This window comes from Octopus sinensis, linkage group LG23 (assembly GCF_006345805.1).
Source record: "Octopus sinensis linkage group LG23, ASM634580v1, whole genome shotgun sequence".
Lineage (NCBI taxonomy): Eukaryota > Metazoa > Mollusca > Cephalopoda > Octopoda > Octopodidae > Octopus > Octopus sinensis.
The window spans coordinates 29,578,583-29,597,726 of record NC_043019.1 but is presented as its reverse complement, the minus strand read 5'-3'; the positions used below and the strand labels follow the sequence as shown (position 1 = coordinate 29,597,726).

The window sequence follows — 19,144 nt, the reverse complement described above, 5'->3', positions numbered from 1 at the left end:
GGTACTATGGACATACGAATAGAAAGTTACAGGAAAGACGTGCAAGGTAGATGTCTCAAGTCAAGTTAACCGGCAGGAGACCTAGTGGTAGGCCTACAATGAGATGGTTGTATAATATCCATAGTCTCAGTTGGTCAGGCTTGGGAATCCATCTGAAAAGGCTAATGAGATTTGCTTCTGAGGACTCTACCAGGACTAGTGGGTGAAGACGAATGGATGGATGGAACTGGGTGGCATGGTCTGAAGTGTGGTTTAGAAGTTTCTTTGGCAAGCACACCATTCTGACTTTGTTGGCCATGTGATTAAAAAGTTCACTTTATGTTGATCTAGTTCTGAGTATGATCCAGCTGTGTGGGACACCTTGAGCAAGTGTCTTCCTCTGTAGCCCCCTGGTTTATTTAAATCTTGTGAGTGAAATTAGGTCAACAGAACCTATATGCATGTTCTGTGTCAGCTCTGACTGAGCAAATGTATGATCAAAGATTTTAAACTTTTAGGATTCAAATAACTCTCTCAAATTTAATGCTTATTTACTTACATTGTTTTGAATTAGTCATAGACTTATCTTGTAGCTTTGAGATTTCAATGGTGCAATTGTTTATTTTTAGAATGTCATTTCAGGGTAGGTGTAAGAGGTCAAATCTGGCTGGTTTGAACATAAAGCAGGTAGAATATTTGGGCTGGATATGACCAGTTTACATACTAAAGTGTTAAGCCACGATCATCCCATTGCTTTTTAGTGTATAAATTTTACCAAGAGTACATTATCTAGATTAACGTTCTTTGAGATCTAGCTGCTCTTTCTTTCAGATCAAATTATCTCAGACACTCTTCAGTCATTTTCCTGACTTGGTCATTGTGCTAATAATTCTATAAATCAATATCGATTCCTTTCTTTGTCTCTTGGCTGATTTTTTTGATCGGAATGGATGTTAAACCGATCAGCTAAATTGGGCCTCAATACTAGAAAGAAATAAAAATCACAAAATTAACTCACTCAGAATTGGAACTTGAAAGAGGGTTGATGCTAGATGCTGTTTGGTAAATAATTATTCCCAATAGGCAATTAGTCTTGTGCACAATGGTATATGTCATTGCTTCATTGCCCTTTAATGAATTAATATTAAAAAATTATTAAAAAAAAAAAAAATTGTGGATATGATCTGATTTTTGCAGGAGAGAAAAAGAAGTGGTACATACACACAATGATTATTGCAGAAATGTTAATTTTTCATAATTATTCGTATTGTAAACAAAGATTTTTTTCTGTTGGTTGATATCATTGTTTAATCAAGCGACATAGACAAAAAAACTGGAACAAAACAATATAAACAACAAAATAAACAAACAACAAACAAGCAATAAACAAAAAAAAATAAAGCATAAAGCAAAACAAGAAAATGTATTGATTGCTTAATCATCATTTCACATCAAGTATATTTAGATACTTGAAAAATTTCCAGTTTTAAACAGATGAAATAAAATTTAAAGAAGACAGGAAAAATATATGTAAAAAGAAAAAAAAGTAGATAAAAACGTGTTTACGTCAAATCATTGTTATATAGACAACTGAAAATAGATTTCATTTTAAAGGAAAGAAAAACAAAAACAAACATAGTATGAAAAAGTATTTCGTCTATAACAATTATATAAAATATATGTTTATAAACAGCTTTGTTTCCACACTTGTTAGTGCCACTTGAATAATAAGATATGTTATTTATCACAGTCTATTATGTGAGGTATCTCTTATACTTCTCTCTCTCTCTCTCTTATTGTATATTGAACCTAAGAATGAAGCTACTGTGTGATTGCTCAGCTCAGTATGAAGAGCAGTCAACTATTCTTCAGATTACTCCCTATTGCTTCTTCCCTACCATTTAAAAATTTTTTGTATTTTTTAAACCCTTTTACTGTGGAAATCAGATATATCTACTCAAAATTTCATTACCCTTGACTGCAGAAAGCAGTTTTGTTGAGGAATGTCATGTTTCAAACTATTTTTTTGTCAAGATATGTCAAATTTACTGAGGCAACGTGACATGCAGAAAATACGAACTCTGTTTTTCTGGAATAACCAAGAAATTTAATTTTGCAATGAAAGAGTTAAAAAAGATACATACATGGAATAATAGATACAATTACCAAAAAAAAAAGTAAGCGGTGGTTACATTGGGATAGCCTTTGATCATAGGTTTGATTAAACAAAAGAAAAACTGTATATATTGTACACCTGCACACCAGGCAACACGTGTATTTGCATGACATTGTCATCTTATGTCTATTTTCCATGCTGACATGAGTTAGGTGGGTCATTTCTACTTTACTGGATGGATCAGGGAACCACATCTCTGGTGTACATTTCGTTTTTAGTTGGGCTTCCATAGCTAGGTGCCCTTCCTAACACCAACCACTTTACAAAGTGGTTGTGGCCCCAGTACAAGAAAAGATTGGTGTGAGATAGAGCTAGGAATGGATAAATGGTGAGTGAATCCTAGATGCTGGTACCAGATGATCAGTAGGGTGTATAAAATGAGTGTATGAAAGACATGTAAGACTGAAATTTCAAATATATTCTTCAAGATGGTGAGGGAGCTAGGATGATAGGGTTGAGAGGAGGTGGGTAAAGTTTTAATGAGAGTGTCTGACACATCTCATGGCATTCCTATTTACACTGGAAGTAATGCACAATGAGCTGAAGAGATCTACTGCTACCCTTAGTCACATCAGCAACATAGTATTGAGAAGAGCAGGAGCATGTACACTAGAGGCATGAGTGATAAAGGCAAGGGTGATAGGGATGTGGTAGTGGTGGGGTGGTAGACTGTTGAACGATAAGAGAGATGTGTGATAAGTGATAGAAGGTTGAATGATAGGTGTGTTTGAGAGATGGGAAGCTATCAAGGAGGTCAAAGATATAACCTTGATAGTATACATGTTTGTGCATACACACCCACATGCAGATGTTCACATGTGCATAATAAAGTGTATACTTAAATGTACAAGCCTACACATGCACAAGTGCATAGACAAGATTTGTTTCACCATACCATACCTTGATAGGTGAGTCTTCTTCTGCCAATCCTTATGGTCTTTTATCATGTTTCTGTAAAATGCAACAGCTTAGCTTCAATTCTGTCTTCACCACTTTGTCCCAAGTCTTTCTTGAGAAGAGAACTTCTGCAGTTTGCATTTCTTTTGAGGATGCAACACTTCTTTATACAGCTATCCTTTGATAAACCTTCCTCGGCAAACTTAGAAATTGGAATCAATTATCTCACCTCTTCAGCATTTAAACTGACCATATCTGGCCCACCAAACCAGCCAGATCTAACCTCTCACACCTACTCTACAATGTCACTTGAAAAATAAACAATCGCATCAACGAAATCTTGAAGCTATGAGATAAGCCATGATAGATTTGAAACAATGTGAACAAATAAGCATTACATTCAACAGAGTAATCTGAATGCTGAAGGGTTAAAATAAGTTAATATTTGATGTTGCATTATATATTTAGTTTCTTTTTTTCAGTTAATGTTAGTTTATAGTCATGTGTACACCATAAAATTCTATGTATGATATGCACTTTTTCCTGCAAAAATCAATATGTAAATTTGATATGCATATAATATATGGTGTTAGTCTGCAAAAAAATATTTCTCTGTCTACTTTCATTAAGAAGAAATACAATGTAATAAAGCTTTATCTTTTGGATAATTTATTATTTAACAATATGTCTTTTATAAAATGAAATATTAAAACCTAATATATTGGATTATAGTATATTATCTATTCTTGTAGCAGTTGTGCAACACTACACATTATACATAGTATTATGAAGTTTTGAAGACAATTTAGGCCTCAAGATCGAGATGTATATTATACATGCTAACAGTGTACATGTACTTTTATATGTGATAACAACAACAATGGTGATGGTGATAATGATAATTAGGATAATAATAATGACAATGATGATGATCTGACATCATTTAACATCCATTTTCTATGCTGGCATGGGTTGGATGGCTTGACAGGAGCTGGCAAGCTAGAGGACTGCACAAGCTCCTCTGTCTGTCTTGGTATGGCTGGATGCCCTTCTTAACACCAACCACTTTACAGATTATTCTGGGTGCTTTTCACATGGCACCAGTACTAGCGAGTCCTGTTTTGACATAGTTTTTATGGTTGGGTGTCCTTCCTAGAGCCAATCTTTGTGTGTGTGTGTAAAACATAGGCAGAGATGTGGTAAAATGTTTACTTCAATACAGGATTTCAGATTCAGTTCCTCTATGTGACACCTTGGATGAGTCTTTTACTATTATCCTTGTCTAACCAAATCCTTGTGAGTGGATTTGGTAGATGTAAACTGAAAGAATCCTGCCATATGCATGTATAAAAGTGTGTATGTACATATGTTTGTGTCTCCTGGTCTTGACATTGTGTGATTGTTATAAATGAATGTAATTCATTTCCAATATGCTGCCAAAACATGTCTAGCCATGGGGGAAATATTCCCTTGCTTGGAAACAGGTAATGGTTTGCAACAGGAAGGGTATCCATGCATAGAAAATCTGCCTCAATAAATTTTACCTGATGCATGCAAGCATGGAAAAAGGGATATTAAAATGATGACATACATACATGCATGTATGATGCACCACAACCAGTTGTACAGTATCCCATCCACAAGGAATTGATGCAAGATGATTTGAAATTATCGTTGTGATCAATAAAGTTTCTTGTATATTACATTGTCTGTCTCTAACATTTGTTATATACAGGTGTGTATGTGTGTGTGTGAAAGAAATTCAGCATAAATGATTATACATAATAGATGGAGTAAATGAAAAATACCCTTCATTGATCTTTGTGGTTTCTGTACCTGTGGATGGTACCACTTGTAAGCTTCAACAACCATTAGATGTAGTTGTTAGTGATTAATACAGTACAGATGAGACAGAGGACATGAAAAAAACATATAAAGTTTATGTGACTGGAGTAGAGCAAGTCTAAAGTAGCTGGTTAAACTTTGGAAACTAGGACTGATGTTTTTTTATGAGTGAAATATAAGAAAAAAAAAACAACAGTGCATATATGTGTCTCCTGAAGAAAAAGAGAATATAAAATTGTCTGTGTGCTTGAACAGTTGTCCTTCAGTGAATGAGAAGACTAACAGAGAGGTGAGAAATTGATGTGTTTATTACATGAACTAAAGAAAAAAAGGAAGCTGACAAGTGGCTTGCCGGGGAACAGAATAGAAAGAGAGGTATATTATTCTTTTTTTTTTTTTTTATGGTTTTATTACAAAGAAGCAGTTGTGCCCATAGCTTTTTTGCAGGCCTGCTAAGACTAGTGCGATCAATGTGGTTGATTTTCTTACTGAACGACTGCAAACTGACAGCAGCAGGAAAAATAAAAATACATAGAAAGATATGGATTTTCAGAGGGTGATATTCTGGGGAGGATAGACTGGGTAGAATGGTTTGAATGTGTTAAGCATAAGGGTGTTTAGTGTTAAATATTTTTTATTGAGGAAAGAATACTCTAATTAGTTTTTTTACATATTGTACTTCCTCTGTTCAATATAATAATAATAATGATAATTTCAAATTTTGGCACAAGGCCAGCAATTTTGGCGAGGGGATAAGCTGATTACATTGACCCTAGTGTTCGATTGGTACTTATTTTATTGACCCTGAAAGGATGAATGGCAAAGTCAACCTTGGCAGAATTTGGACTCTGAATGTAAAGATGGATGAAGTACTGCTAAGCAATTTGCCTGGTGATTCTGCCAGCTTGCTGCTTTCATAATAATAATGATAATAGTAGTAGTAATAATAATTATATATATATATAAAGCTGAAGTTGTCTGTGTGTGGCAGGTTTGGTAGCCTTCAACTAACACTATCTTCTCCGAGACCCTGCGGCACAAGTTGACCAAAATTGAGAGTATGATGGAAGAAGGTTTGCTCTTCATTCCGTAGAAGATAAAATTCAAATCGGACCATGTTAAGACAAAAAGTTATTTACTTCAAAAAGGTGTTTTTTTTTCTATGAAAATCCCTATTTTTTATGAAATTTTTGACTGCTGTGTTGCCATTTTTCAGTGTATTTCAACTAGAAAAATGCTCACTTAAAGAGAATAACAAGCTACATAATGCAAAATTTTTACTTTTCAAAAATTCTAATTCTAAAGGGTCGAAACAAACCCGAGCAATGCCGGGCGATACTGCTAGTATATATATAAAGCTGATTGTCTGTGTGCGGCAGGTTTGGTAGCCTTCAACTAACACTATCTCCTTCGAGACCCTGCCGCACAAGTTGACCAAAATTGAGAGTATGATAGAAGAAGGCTTGCTCTTCATTCCATAGAAGATAAAATTCAAATCGGACCATGTTAAGACAAAAATTAATAAAAAAAAAAGGTGCTTTTTTTATCTATGAAAACCCCTATTTTTTATGATTTTTTTGACTACTGTGTGTTGCCATTTTTCAGTGTATTTCAACTAGAAAAATGTTCACTTAAAGAGAATAACAAGCTACATAATGCAAATTTTTTACTTTTCAAAAATTCCAATTCCAGTGGGTCGAAACAAACCCAAGCAATGCCAGGCGATACTGCTAGTATATATATAAAGCTGAAGTTGTGTGCGTGTGGCAGGTTTGGTAGACTTCAACTAACACTATCTCCTCCGAGACCCTGCAGCACAAGTTGACCAAAATTGAGAGTATGATAGAAAATTCAAATCGGACCATGTTAAGACCAAAAATTATTTACATCAAAAAGGTGCTTTTTTTCTATGAAAATACCTATTTTTTACGATTTTTTTACTGCTGTGTCAACATCTTTCTGTGTATTTCAACCAGAAAAATGTTCACTTAAAGAGAATAACAAGCTACATAATGCAAAATTTTTACTTTTCAAAAATTCCAATTCTAAAGGGTCGAAACAAACCCGAGCAACGCCGGGCGGTACTGCTAGTATATATATAAAGCTTATTATCTGCGTGTGGCAGGTTTGGTAGCCTTCAACTAACACTATCTCCTCCGAGACCCTGCAGCACAAGTTGACTAAAATTGAGAGTATGATAGAAGAAGGCTTGCTCTTCATTCCGTAGAAGGTAAAATTCAAATCGGACCATGTTAAGACAAAAAATTATTTACATCAAAAAGGTGCTTTTTTTCTATGAAAATCCCTATTTTTTACGATTTTTTTGACTGCTGTGTCGACATCTTTCGGTGTATTTCAACCAGAAAAATGTTCACTTAAAGAGAATAACAAGCTACATAATGCAAAATTTTTACTTTTGAAAAATTCCAATTCTAAAGGGTCGAAACAAACCCGAGCAACGCCGGGCGATGCTGCTAGTAAAAGTAATAATTGATTGTGTAATGATTGGTTTCTCATTTAGACCCATCCATCTTTGCCACTATTTTTCTCTGCCTATTCAAATGTCATCGATCATGAATCAGCATATGTATTAGTTATTTTATTTATAGCATGATCTCAAATACATTTCTTGCAAAGAAGTACACTGAATTGATTGCTATTGGATGTGGATGTAGCATTTTGCTCGTTATGTATGTATAATATAAACACACACATGCATATATATATATCTGTAGAGAATTTTTAGAAGAAAACTTTTTTTTCTTGATAATCAGCAGTTGAATAAAACTGCTTTAATGTGAGTGTGCATATATTTGTATGTATGTGCGCACACACACACACATGCATATGTATATATATGTATATGTGTGTATATATATATATATGTGTGTGTATATATGTATGTGTGTATATATATGTATGTGTGTGTGTGTATATATATGTGTACATGTATATGTATGTGTATATATATATATGTGTGTATCTGTTTGTATGTGTGTGTATATATATATGTGTGTGTGTATATCTATGTATGTGTACATTATATATATATATATTTATTTATGTATGTGTGTATTTATATAATGTAATAATGGAGAAGTTATACAAAACGTATAACTAGATGATGAGTAAATCACCGGCATGTATGTATGTATGTATGTATGTATGTATGTATGTATATATATATGCATGTGTATATGCATGTGTGTGTATAGATAATGTCTATATATGTAATGTATAAACATGGTAAAGTGGCTGTTAAATGTAAGATGATCTGTGTGTATTTCAATGCTGTTTTGTTGTCAATCTGTAAATGATAGCTATTTAACAATTGCTTTCATTTTAGAATTTGTATGAGCTTTCCAAATGCAGTTGAATATTGATTGCTAACAGAGGCACAAAGCCGCTCATTGTGAGGGGGTGGGGGTGGGCATTATTTACATTAATGTCTCAGTTTTTGACTGTTACTTAACTTTTTTGACACGAGAAGGATTGAAGTTAAATGTCGACCTTGGTGAATATTGAAATCAGTGTGTAAAAGCTGTAACTAAATACTGCTAGGTATGGCTGCATGCTGTTTGCTTTCTAACCACATAGTTTCGGGTTCAATACCCGTTTGATACTTTTGGCAGGTGTCTTCTACTATAGCTGTGAGCTGACCAAAAGACATGTGAGTGGATTGGGTAGATGGAAACTGAAAGGAACATATCGTGTTTGTGTGTCTGTCTGTCTGTCTGCCATCCACCATTTGGCAACCAATGTTGGTTTGTTTATATCCTATAATGTAAGCAGTGTGACAAAAGAGACTGATAAAATAAATAGCAGATTTTAAAATTCATAAATACTGGGGTTGATTAGTTCAACTAAAACCCTTCCAGGCAGTGCCCCAGCATGGTCGCAGACAATGACTGAAACAAATAAGAAATAAAAGATAAAGCTATTTTGTTCACCACACTACCAATTCTTTCATTCCTCTTGAATTTTGATTTCTGGTATCAGTTGGTATCAGGCCACAAGATTTGTGGGATGACTCTAAGTGATTAAAGCAACCTCTTGTATTTGACCAATGTAATCATCATCATATAATGTCTACTTTTCGTAGGAGTGGCTGTGTGGTAAGTAGCTTGCTTACGAACCACATGGTTCCGGGTTCAGTCCCACTGCGTGGCACCTTGGGCAAGTGTCTTCTACTATAGCCTCGGGCCAACCAAAGCCTTGTGAGTGGATTTGGTAGACAGAAACTGAAAAAAGCCTGTCGTATATATGTATATATATATATATATATATATGTATGTGCGTGTTTGTGTGTCTGTATTTGTCCTCCCAACATCGCTTGACAACCGATGCTGGTGTGTTTACGTCCCCGTAACTTAGCGGTTCGGCAAAAAAGACACCGATAAAATAAGTACTAGGCTTACAAAGAATATGTCCTTGGGTCGATTTGATCGACTAAAGGCGGTGCTCCAGCATGGCCACAGTTACATGACTGAAACAAGTAAAAGAGTAAAAAGTTTTCCATGCTTGTATAGGTCAGACAGAATTTGTTGAGGCAGTTTTCTACAGCTGGATGCCCTTCTTGTCACCAACCCTCACCTGTTTCCAAGCAAGACATTTCTCCATGGCCAGATTTGTTTTCCATGGAAGACTGGAAATGAACACACACTTCTTTGATGGTGATGCTTATTTACAACCATAACATGATGTCACAACATGGTTACACACACACACACACACACACACACATGTATGTATGTATATGCTGTAGTAGACACTTGCTCAAGTTGTCATGCAGTGGGACTGAGTATTTATGTTGAAAAGGAAGCTTCTCAGCCTCACAGACATGCCCACACCTATAAAATAAATAATATTGTCGGATCATTTGACTTGACCCTTTGGTGTTCAGGTTATTCTATCAAACTTAATGCTTATTGATTCACATTGTTTTGAATTAATCATGCATTATCCCATATGCTTGAGATTTCGATGATGGTGATTGTTTAATGTAGAATAACATTATAGGTATGAGGGCCTGGTTAGTTTTGAACATAAAGCAAATGGAAAATTTTGGCTGGATATGGCCAGTTTAAATGCTAAGGGGTTAAATGTAATTTTTATCCAGTTGTTAAGAAAAAATAACTGATTTAAATGTTTAACTTTTTTTATATTGGACTAGCACTAGACCCGGCAACGCCAGGTCATAGTGATAGTCAAGCATATTTGGTCTTTCATGAAAACCCCTCTCTCTTGTCATTCACTTGGTCTAACTCGTTAATTATTCCCTGCATTTCTCAAATCAAAAGTAAATGTTCCATTATAGCCCCAAGCTGACCAAAGACTTGCTAGTGGATTTGAAAGATGGAAGCTCGAAGAAGCCCATTGTATGTATATATATGTGTGTGTGTCTCCTCCTCTACCACTACCACACAATTGGTATTGGTGTATTTCTGTCCCTGTAACTTAGCAGTTTGGCAAAAGAAACCAATAGAATAAGTACCAGGCTTAAAAAACGAAAAATAAGTCCTGGGTTCAATTCGTCTGACTTAAAACCTTGTTCAAGGTGGAGCCCCAGCATAACTGCAGTCTAATGACCAAAAGTAATAAAAAAAAAATTTTTTTACTTTAAGCAACCATTCTTTGGTTGCATGATAAGCAGTAGCTGTGCACTACTTTCACTGTCAAAAGCGTCATACATTAGTGACTAAAGTATTTAATAAAATAAAATATGCAAAATAAACAAAAAAAAGCAGAACATGGAAAGCTTTATGATGTTAGAAGAAAGTGTAAATCTAAGTAAACTTTCATGTTTATTTTACAAATATTCTCATTTTTTTTTTCATTTATGTCTTTCATTTTTATATTCTTTGGCTTCATGTTCATGTAAATTCTCTTGGTTTGTGTCGAATAACTAACTATTTATTCAGTTTTTCTTCTGTTCTATTCTATTTTATTCTTTTCTATCTATCTGTGTGTGTGTGTGTGTTTGTGTGTGTGTTGTACATGTGCTTTATTCATTAACAACATAACTATTTGGCTAAAGTTGAATTAAATCTCTTCTGTAGTTCAAACTGCTTGAATTCCATTTTCTGTTATTTTTATCTTCTGCCACTAAGTGTTATGTTATTAGTTTGTACTGATTCACAATCTATATATAGTAATTTAGCTAATAAAACACTTGCTACTAACGAAAATCTAAATAGTCATACTGTTTTATTCTTTGTAGCCTTTTAACAAGAAAACAGTGATGAAATGTTTTCTATTGTTAGTTAGCAAAATACTAATCTTAATGGCTCTTTTTAGTTTTTTTTCTTTGCTCCAGTGATTTTGTTTTCTTTCTGTTTCTCTTGACATAATTTTATTAAATTCTGTTATTATTTTACTGCTTTCAATTATTGGACTGTGGCCATACTAGAGTCACTTTAGTTAATCATTTTGATGTTAGTATTTATCAGTTTTGATACGTATCTTATTGATCCTTGTTGGTCAAACTGCAAGAATACTCTTTTACTCTTTTACTTGTTTCAATCATTTGACTGCGGCCATGCTGGAGCACCGCCTTTAATCGAGCAACTCGACCCCAGGACTTATTCTTTTGGAAGCCCAGTACTTATTCTATCGGTCTCTTTTGCCGAACCGCTAAGTAACGGGGACATAAACACACCAGCATCGGTTGTCAAGCAATGATAGGGGGACAAACACAGACACACGAACACACACACACACAACACACACACACACCACACACACACACACATATATATATATATATATATATATATATATTATATATATATATATATATATATATATACATATATACGATGGGCTTCTTTCAGTTTCCGTCTACCAAATCCACTCACAAGGCTTTGGTCGGCCCGAGGCTATAGTAGAAGACACTTGCCCAAGGTGCCATGCAGTGGGACTGAACCCGGAACCATGTGGTTGGTAAACAAGCTACTTACCACACAGCCACTCATGCACCTGTAAAAAGTACATGAGATAATATTTTATTCTGAACCAGTGTAAGCACACATAAACACATAACATGTGTATGCACGAGACAGGCTTCAGTACAGTTTTTTTATCTGCCGCTCATGCAGTATTGGTCAACCCAAGGCTATAGTAGAAGATACTTGCCCAAGGTGCTGCACATTGAGATTAAACATGGAACCATGTGGCTGCAAAGTAAACTTTTTAACCATGTAGCTATGCTTGCACCCATGTGGATAATTTTAAAGAAAATCGCATGAAGTTTTTTTTTCTCTCTCTTAAAGTTGTTTAATTGAATTTTTCTAGGATGTGTGAGATTCCATTTTCCTTCTAGACATTCTGAATTAAACTTGCCGTGATGTTTATTTCTGTTTAGATTTATTTGTTATTTTTCTCACTATCTTCAGACTGGCTATTTCCATTAAAGAGTTGCTTCACATTTTTGTGGGGAGATGGTAGTGGAATATAGTTGTGAAACTGTTACACTGTGTTATGATTTTAATTTTCAAAATGTCTTGTACCATGAGACTCAAAATGAATTTTTATTTTTTGTGTACATAAGATCAGGTGTGGCTGTCTGTGTGGTAAGGAGTTTGCTTCCCCACCTAATAGTTTCAGGTTCAGTTCTACAGCGTGGCACCTTGGGCAAGTGTCTTCTGAAGCCCTGGGTTGACCAAATCTTTGTGACAGAAACCAAAAGAAGGCTATTATGTGCATGTGTGTGTGTACCTTTGTCTCGAACCCATGGTTATAAAGAAGCATCACCAACACACAAATGATGCTGTTTGTTTCCAGTCTCCAGTGAAAATCATATCTGGCCACAGGGAAAGCAGGTGAGGGTTGGCAACAGGAAGAGTATCCAGCTGTAGAAAATCTACCTTGATAAATTATTTGACCTATGCAAGTATGGAAAGCTGATGTTAAACAATGATTTTTCAGTATGTTGAAAGCATTTCTCAATACTGAAAAGGTATGACAATGCTTGGTTTTCTTTTGAATTGATCTCTGGTTTCTTGATCATAGGTACACCTAGGCATTTGGAACATGTCCAAAGCTGCATAAAGAATTCAACAATTTGGAATGTACCATTTTCCAGCTTCGTACTATTCTTCAAGTTTGAGAACAATTCAAGCTAGGCACTGCTCTTTTGTTTATGTACTGCAAGCAACCCTCCAAAATCTTGTGCACTTTGTTTTGTGCTTGAAAGTACATGCTTTGTATTTTCTCTCAGCTGTCTTACTTCAATTTCAATGCTTCTTTTCAAAATGATCAAGAATGATGAGAGATTTAGTGAAATAACCTGACACAATAAGACAACTTCCAATAATCTCATATTACTATTGGCACAGGCATAGCTGTGTGGTTAAGAAGCTTTCTTTGCAACCACATGGTTTCAGGTTCAGTCCAACTTTGTGGCATATTCAGCAAGAGTCCCCTATTATAACCCTAGGTTGAACAAAGCCTTGTGAATGGATTTTGGTAGAAAGAAACTTAAAGAAACCCATTGTATGTATTTATGCCTTGTGAGTGCATTTGGCAAACCAGGAGCCTGCGTGTGTGCCAAATCAGACTGGAACCTAGTGCAGCTCTCCAGCTTACCAGTTCCAGCCAAACTAGCTAATCCATGCCAGCATGGAAAGTGGACGTTAAATGATGATGATAGGTGTGTGTGTGTGCATGCATCTTTGTGTTTGCCTCTACACAATCTACTCATTGTCAACTGGTGTTGGTTTGTTTATGTCCCCATGACTTGGTGGTTTGACAGAAGAGAGCGATAGAATAAATTTCAGACTTAAAAAAAAAAAAAAAAACAAGTAATAGGGTTGATTTGCTCCACTAAAACCCTTCAAGGCTGCAGTCCTATGTCTGAAACAAGTAAAACAAGTAAAAGATAAAACATAAAGATATCTTATAAGCAATAATGTTTCATTCTTAGATTTGAATTTAAATTTCAACCCTGTAAAGCCCAGACACAATGTATACCTAAAAAGCTTGCTTCACAACTATGACGGTTCTGGTTTTATTCCACTGCTCAACAACTTAAGCAAATGTCTTTTTGCTGTAGCTTTGGGATAACTTTGTTGAGAGAAACTGGGTGGGAGTAGTGTGTGTGTGTGTGTGTGTGTGTCAAGTTCTATGCCATCATAGTTAAGAGATTGGACAGAGGCAGACAAAATGAGTATCAAGCTCAAATAGATACTGGGGTTGATTATAATTAACTGGTGCTCTTGAAGGCTGTACTCTAGTATTACTACAGTCTAATAACTGAAAGTGTTAAAAGAGTAAAAAAAGAGAGGTGCTTTCAGGTGAACTGTAAGCTATTTTTGATGAGCTTCAGGAAGATTTTGTCTTGACATATACTTAAACATATTTATACAACAAGAACAATTCTCTTATATCAGACTAAATACTTGTAAATAAATGAACATCTGTAAAAGCACTCTTGATGTGTCTACTTTGAACATAAATCATGATAACTGGTAGAGACTAATCACAAGTGCCTCTCTGCTTTATTTCAACCTTTTTATAGTAGTAAACCTGATTGATAAGCTTAACCTCTGATCTAGATTTTTATCATAGCTAGTTTGCTTTGATATGGGTGCAGGCATGGTTGTTTTGTGAAGAAGTATTAGGAGCTTCTGGATCTAATTCTACAGTGAGGTGCCTTGAACACTTGGTTACAGTCATAGCCTTGATTCGAATAAAGCCTTGTGAGTGAATTTTGGTCACTGGAAACTGTGAGGGTTGTCGAAGGAAAGGGCTATTTATGTTCTTGGGTGGTAGATTTAATCTGTTGCTCAGTTTACAGTTTTTCACCAGCACTATCACCTGTTCTTCGAAGTTAATCTTAATCCATTACCCAGCTTACCACCAGCTCTATCGCTTAGTCCAAAGGTAACTTTAACTGGATCTGCTCTAGTTTGAAGATCATATCCTCCTATACCTGCACTAGTCATGTAAGACATTAAAAAGTGCCACGAACACCACAGTGGGATTGAACTCTGTAGTTGAGAAGCAAACTTCTTACCACACAGCTGCACTTGTGCCTATATTTTATTGATCATGGCAATTTGTCCAATCCATTTCTAATACTTATCACAAGTGCCTCTCTGTGAAATGTGAAATGAGTTGATGAACCAGTTATACATGAATATAGATACTTACATTTCTTGTTTCTTTACACAGTTTTGTAATCATCTCATCGCTGTTTGTAATGATATACATCACTGCCCATGTGTGCTAGTTAATTTCAAAAATAACTTTGTGGCATATTCAGCAAGAGTCCCCTATTATAACCAAAATCCATTCACAAGGCTTTGTTCAACCTAGGGTTATAATAGGGGACTCTTGCTGAATATGCCACAAAGTTGGACTGATGGACTGAACCTGAAACCATGTGGTTGCAAAGAAAGCTTCTTAACCACACAGCTATGCCTGTGCCAATAGTAATATGAGATTATTGGAAGTTGTCTTATTGTGTCAGGTTATTTCTACTCTGCTGTCATTGGAAACACTGGACTAAGCAATTAATTAAATAAGAAAAGCTGTTGAATCAGTAGAGAAGGAAAAAAATATTCTTAATATTAATTATTAGTACAAAAATATTTAATGAGTTCATTGAAATTATGATAGAAGAGGTTTTACTTTTAAATGTGACCACTTCAAATTGAGAGACTTTTGTATCATGGAAACAAAACTGGTCTTAGGCAGTTTGATATGATGAAAATGTGAAATGAGTTGATGAACCAGTTATACATGAATATAGATACCAAAATCCATTCACAAGGCTTTGTTCAACCTAGGGTTATAATAGGGGACTCTTGCTGAATATGCCACAAAGTTGGACTGAACCTGAAACCATGTGGTTGCAAAGAAAGCTTCTTAACCACACAGCTATGCCTGTGCCAATAGTAATATGAGATTATTGGAAGTTGTCTTATTGTGTCAGGTTATTTCTACTCTGCTGTCATTGGAAACACTGGACTAAGCAATTAATTAAATAAAGAAAAGCTGTTGAATCAGTAGAGAAGGAAAAAAATATTCTTAATATAATTATTAGTACAAAAATATTTAATGAGTTCATTGAATTATGATAGAAGAGGTTTTACTTTTAAATGTGACCACTTCAAATTGAGAGACTTTTGTATCATGGAAAAAAAACTGGTCTTAGGCAGTTTGATATGATGAAAATGTGAAATGAGTTGATGAACCAGTTATACATGAATATAGATACCAAAATCCATTCACAAGGCTTTGTTCAACCTAGGGTATAATAGGGGACTCTTGCTGAATATGCCACAAAGTTGGACTGAACCTGAAACCATGTGGTTGCAAAAAAGCTTCTTAACCACACAGCTATGCCTGTGCCAATAGTAATATGAGATTATTGGAAGTTGTCTTATTGTGTCAGGTTATTTCTACTCTGCTGTCATTGGAAACACTGGACTAAGCAATTAATTAAATAAAGAAAAGCTGTTGAATCAGTAGAGAAGGAAAAAAATATTCTTAATATTAATTATTAGTACAAAAATATTTAATGAGTTCATTGAAATTATGATAGAAGAGGTTTTACTTTTAAATGTGACCACTTCAAATTGAGAGACTTTTGTATCATGGAAACAAAACTGGTCTTAGGCAGTTTGATATGATGAAAATGTGAAATGAGTTGATGAACCAGTTATACATGAATATAGATACTTACATTTCTTGTTTCTTTACACAGTTTTGTAATCATCTCATCGCTGTTTGTAATGATATACATCACTGCCCATGTGTGCTAGTTAATTTCAAAAATAATTGAACATTTGGAAATGTTCAGTAAAATACTTTACTTTGACTGGAATCCCCACCTAGGCCTTGACCTGTCATTAGCTGATACTTGATGCTGATAGGGATTTCATACTCCTCTTGCAGATTGTGGTTTCTTACTGAGACGTGTCCCCTTCTGGGAGTCTAGAAGAGAACCATGCAGCGGTCCAAGACATCAGTTTTTTTTAAGCATGCACCAGCTATATACCAGCACTCACAATATAAAACTAGGTGGTGAGCTGGCAGAAACGTTAGCGCGCCAGGCAAAATGCTTAGCGGTATTTCGTCTGCCATTATGTTCTGAGTTCAAATTCCGCCGAGGTCGACTTTGCCTTTCATCCTTTCAGGGTCAATAAATAAAGTACCAGTTATGCACTGGGGTCGATGTAATCGACTTAATCCCTTTGTCTGTCCTTGTTTGTCCCCTCTATGTTTAGCCCCTTGTGGGCAATAAAGAAATAAATATAAAACTAGGAGTTTTGTCATTGAGGTTTAGTCCTCTAAGTCAGAGGTCGCCAAATCTTTTCCATTGCAGACCAGATAACTGAGAGAATGGTGAACACAGGCCGCATAACCATTTTGTTCAATACAATACAGTGAATACACAAAAAATAAAGACAACCAACATATTTATTTACAAACAAGTTACCAAAGAAGGCGACATTAGCAATAAGATAGTTATATCACACCCATGTCTGCAAACATATCTGAATCTCACAAACTAAGAAGCAAAAACAGTTTGTGAGATTTGTGAAGCTGGTGTTTAGCTTTTTAAGATATCATCAATATTTTCTTTGGAATTGCTGCATCCAACCAAGAGAATTGCTTCCAAATGTTCATTAGTCAACCTCGTTTGATGTGCTGACTTCACATACTTCATTTTTGAAAATGTTTGCTCACAGAGTGGCTGTGTGGCAGAGTGGCTGTGTGGTAAGTAGCTTGCTTACCAACCACATAGTTCCGGGTTCAGTCCCACTGCGTGGCATCTTGGGCAAGTGTCTTCTGCTATAGCCTTGGGCCGACCAATGCCTTATGAGTGAATTTGGTAGACGGAAACTGAAGGAAGCCTGTCGTATATTGATTGATTGATACTAGTTTCAGCTCATGAGCTGTGGCCATGCTGGGGCACCGGTGTTTGTCCCCCTAGCATTGCTTGACAACCGATGGTGGTGTGTTTACGTCCCCGCCAGTTAGCGGTTCGGCAAAAGAGACTGATAGAATAAGTACTGGGCTTACAAAGAATAAGTTCCGGGTTGATTTGCTCGACTAAAGGCGGTGCTCTAGCATGGCCGCAGTCAAATGACTGAAACAAGTAAAAGAGAAAGAAAAAAAAGAGAGAGAGACTTAAGTTGTTCCAAACACTAATGCCATGCCAGAGGCAAATGCAGGTACTTACACTAAAGGTACAGAGTGGTGGTGGGCCAGATGAACTGACCTTGGGAACCAGATCCGGCCCACAGGCCATAGTTTGGTGTCCCTTGCTCTAAGTAATGCTTTCTTATTAAAATAACTAAAACTTTGTTTATGAAGTTTGAAGTGTAATTTTTAATAAATATTTTTGCATCAAGATGATTCATATTTTAAATATGAATACTTTAAAAATGAGCTAGCAAATTCAGTTGAGTCTGTTTCTTTGCTGTGAAGGCTTGATAGGACTGAAACATATCAGGAGTTGTCACTTTACTTAGCAAACACTTTGAGCTGTGTTCTGCCTTTTTTTCATTTTGTTGCTTATCAACATTTCTTCTGACTCTTTACATTTTGAGTCCAAATTTTGCCAAGGTTGATTTAGCTTTTCCTCCTTTTGGCTTGATAAAATAAGTACCAGTCAAGTACTAGAATCGATGTAATTGTCCTGCCACTTCCTACTTAAAACTTGCTGGGCTTGTCCAAGTGTTTGATTATTTGATAGTGGCTGCTCTGCTTGTCATTATCATCAACACCACCTTCATTATCATAAAGTATGCAGGGAGACAGTATACCTAGTTAAAAAAAAAAAAACTAGGTATGTTGTGTTCATATATATGAAAGTATTTATATATAAATAAAACCTGGATAATTTTCTCTCAATCATTCTTTAACCCTTAGCATTTAATCTGACCATACGTAGCCCAAATATTCTACCTGTTTTATGTTGAAAACTGACTAGATCCGACTACTCACGTATACCCTACAATGTCATTCTAAAAATATACAAATGCACCATTGAAATCTTGAAGCTACAAGGTAATTGTGACCAATTCTCAAAACAATGTGAATAAATAAGCAATACATTTGACAGAGTAATCTGAATGCTAAAGAGTTAAAATGAGAAGATTCAGATCATAGATACAAAGGCAGTCTCAGCCAGGCTGGTATCAAAAGCATTAATAATGTTACTTAAACTAAATACTAGTACAAAATTATGTAGTATTAACATTGTGTCAGTGTTAATACTTTTTTGTCTGTTTT

The 19,144-nt window shown here is 35.4% G+C and overlaps 1 protein-coding gene and 1 long non-coding RNA gene across 9 annotated transcripts in view; one reads left to right on the top strand and one right to left on the bottom strand.

Moving 5' to 3' along the window:
- The window catches only part of LOC115223434 (tight junction protein ZO-1), an 832,981-nt gene that overhangs the window by 82,940 nt on the left and 730,897 nt on the right, over positions 1 to 19,144 (top strand). The window lies entirely within an intron of this gene.
- Positions 7,276 to 17,340, bottom strand: LOC118767628. The gene is made up of 3 exons (XR_005003549.1): positions 17,257 to 17,340; positions 11,448 to 11,450; positions 7,276 to 7,289 (listed from the first exon to the last, which is right to left on the bottom strand). It is a non-coding gene; the product is annotated as an uncharacterized LOC118767628 (long non-coding RNA).